Source organism: Cicer arietinum, chromosome 2 (assembly GCF_000331145.2).
Source record: "Cicer arietinum cultivar CDC Frontier isolate Library 1 chromosome 2, Cicar.CDCFrontier_v2.0, whole genome shotgun sequence".
Taxonomy (NCBI): domain Eukaryota; kingdom Viridiplantae; phylum Streptophyta; class Magnoliopsida; order Fabales; family Fabaceae; genus Cicer; species Cicer arietinum.
In genome coordinates, this window is record NC_021161.2 from 21,520,071 (window position 1) to 21,523,101 (window position 3,031).

At 31.9% G+C, this 3,031-nt stretch overlaps 1 long non-coding RNA gene across 1 annotated transcript; it reads left to right on the plus strand.

The window, feature by feature from the left end:
• The first annotated feature begins 198 nt into the window (after nucleotides 1-198).
• LOC113784540 (uncharacterized) lies at nucleotides 199-1,799 on the plus strand. Its single transcript, XR_003470595.2, has 3 exons — nucleotides 199-613; nucleotides 724-845; nucleotides 1,716-1,799. It is a non-coding gene; the product is annotated as an uncharacterized lncRNA (long non-coding RNA).
• Nucleotides 1,800-3,031: the final 1,232 nt, after the last annotated feature.

The window sequence follows — 3,031 nt, forward strand, 5'->3', positions numbered from 1 at the left end:
ATAATAATAATAATAATAATAATAATAATAATAATAATAATAATAATAATAATAATAATAATAATAATAATGAAAACATAAAATAAGATAATAAAAAGGAAAAGGAAGACCAAGCCATCTTCTTCTTCTTCTTCGTATATACCCTTGCCGCCATTCCTATTTCTTCTCTATGTTCTCTCTTCAATTATGATCGTTATAGTGGGTGTTGTGCAAAACCGAGACCACATTTGTGATAGTTGTGATCTCTTCTTTCATTTTCAACTTGAATCGCAAACTTAAACGCCCTATTCCTCTTTGCCAAAAATCACATCACCACCTGTTGATCAAGATTCCGGCCACCACGACCATCACCAATGAAAACTGAGACCATATTTGGACTCCACAAAACACCCTCTTCCATTACCTATGCTTCAAATCGCCAATCGTTATACTTAAAAAAAATGGGTTTTCACCCTCGCCGCGGCTGTATTGCCAAACTCCGGCCAACACGTTCATCGTCTTGAAAAACTGACATCATTTTTGGATTCCTCTCGTCAAAACCTTCAAGAAGCACTACTCATTTGTGTGTTTCGTTGAAATTGATGCCGGACCCTGTCGGCACCCCAGTACGTCGGTGAGACCTTTTCTAATAACATGGTTCACAACGTTTTGAATATGTTTCTTCGCCTAAAATTTTTATTAATTATATAATGCTGATTTTTTATGCCTCGGGAAAATTATCAGCCATGTTTCATTGACTCTGCAAATTCGTCGATGCTTTTGGACTCGTTTGGACGTGTTGTCGACATCTCATGGTTGCTGAAAATCATTATGGTCCTTATATCTTATGAAAGCGTCAAATTGAGGTATGGGGTGAGAGTGAGTTCGAATGCATGAGTATAAATTAAGTGAGATGAACGGGAATACCGTATTTCCCACAATTCATTCGGGGCTCGCTACGTATGGCAGAAGCCCTTTGAGTAATAATTGACTAATGAGCAAACTTGAATTTTGTGAGGTTAAAATGTGAATTAGAAACTTTTATAGGATGTTGTTTGATTTAATTTTTGAAGATCGTGTGATAGTTGAATTATTGTAGAATTGTGTATTTGATGCATTTTGTGCCTTGTTTATATCTATACTTGATATTGATATATGATATAAAATGTGATGAATTGTAATTATTTGCCTTGCAATTGAAGTGATGTGTGTGAACGATCTAGTATTATTATTATTATTATTATTATTATTATATGTGAGTGAAGACCCTTTATTGTTTTAGATGGCGTATTATGATGAAAAAATCTGAATGTAATGTATGACTATGGAAATCTGCAATGATGATGTGTACTCCTTGACTTGTGATATTACCACCTTGATGAATATCATGAAATGCATATTGTGTTTAATTGAATAGTGGCGAATTCGACCCGTGCAATGATGGTTCTCTTATAGTATCAAGCCTCCTAACCAAGTACTTCAGAGTTAGAATGGTACCAATGAAAGAGGAGGAGTATAGAGTATAAGTGCATGCATAACATTACTTGATTTGTGTAATTGCTTACTTGATGTTGTGGATTGTATCAATGTTTTACCTTGATTATTCTTGTTGGTTGTGATTTGATATGATACGGTGTTTAATATTTTTTTACGTGTTCTTCTCAGTTATTTTATACTATTACATGTTTTCGAAGCTCACCCCTCGTTGCTTGTGTTTGGCGCTTGCGAGAGCGCAGTTATTTCAGGTTATCGATTGGGGATCCACCCTCTGAATAGGTGATATTGGATGGGAGTAATTCTTCATATTTTGTTGAGTTATGAACAATTTAGATTTTTGTAAATTTGATTGATCAATTGTGTTATTTTTATCGGTTATTCAGAGGTTGAAATTAATTGTCTCTAAGTTTAGAACTTGCTTTTATATAAAAAATATTTATTTAATAAGCATCAACTATATTCGATATTAAGGATTTTTTTTTATTGAAAATTTTTATGCAAGAATTTTGTGTAAGTGTGAATGTGACGTCTTGAACCTTAACGTATTTTAAAACAAAAGAATATATATATATACTCTAATTTGGAACCGCTGCGAATCTCTTTAAAAACTAGTGCATTTTACTTTTATTTCAATTTGGGTTCAGGGTGTCACAGTGTGAATTAGAGAAAACTCAAAACGAGAAATTTATCTTTCTAACAAGAATTAAATAATGAGTTGTTACAAAAAAGTGATATCAAACTATACATCACAATGCAAAAAATAGTATTTTGCAGCGCTTTTTTTAAGTCATTTACAACGCTTTTTTTAAAAATTAAGCGCTCTAGTATCGAGGGCATTAAAAAGATACAACAGCGCTCTTTAAAATAACAAAGCGCTGTAAATCCCTTCTAAAAACGCGCTGCTTGTTGTATTACTTTTACAACGCTTTTTCAAAAAGTGCTGTAAATCCCTTCTAAAAACGCGCTGCTTGTTGTACTAGTTTTACAACACTTCTTTGAAAAGGCGTTGTAATATGTGCATTCTTTTGCACGTTATTACAACACTTTTTTAAAAAAGCACTATAATAGGTGCATTATTATGTTTTTCAATCAAGTGCCGTAATAGGTGCATTCTTATGTTTTTCAGAAAAGCGTTGTAATAGGTGCATTCTTATTCTATTTTTATTAGAAAACGTTGTAAATGGAATTTTTCTTGTTTGTATAAATAGGTTTTTTATGACATTTTTTTAGAAAACGCTGTCTTTTAATTTTTTTCCAAAATCATTTTAATCCAGCAATCAGTTTACAATCAATTTTAATCCAGTAATCATTTTTCATCCATCAATCAGTTTACAATCAGTTTTCATCTAACAATCATTTTCACAACAACAGAACTACATAACTTTATAATTTTCATATATGTAGTACCCGCAGTCTATGTTGTTAGTTTGACGAAGGAACTATAAAATAAAACATATAAGTCAATAAATATTTGTGTATTGATTGTTAATGAAATTTTAAAGGCATATATTTCAAACCTTTATTGGAATCCATGTTATTTGACTTTTCTTTTGAC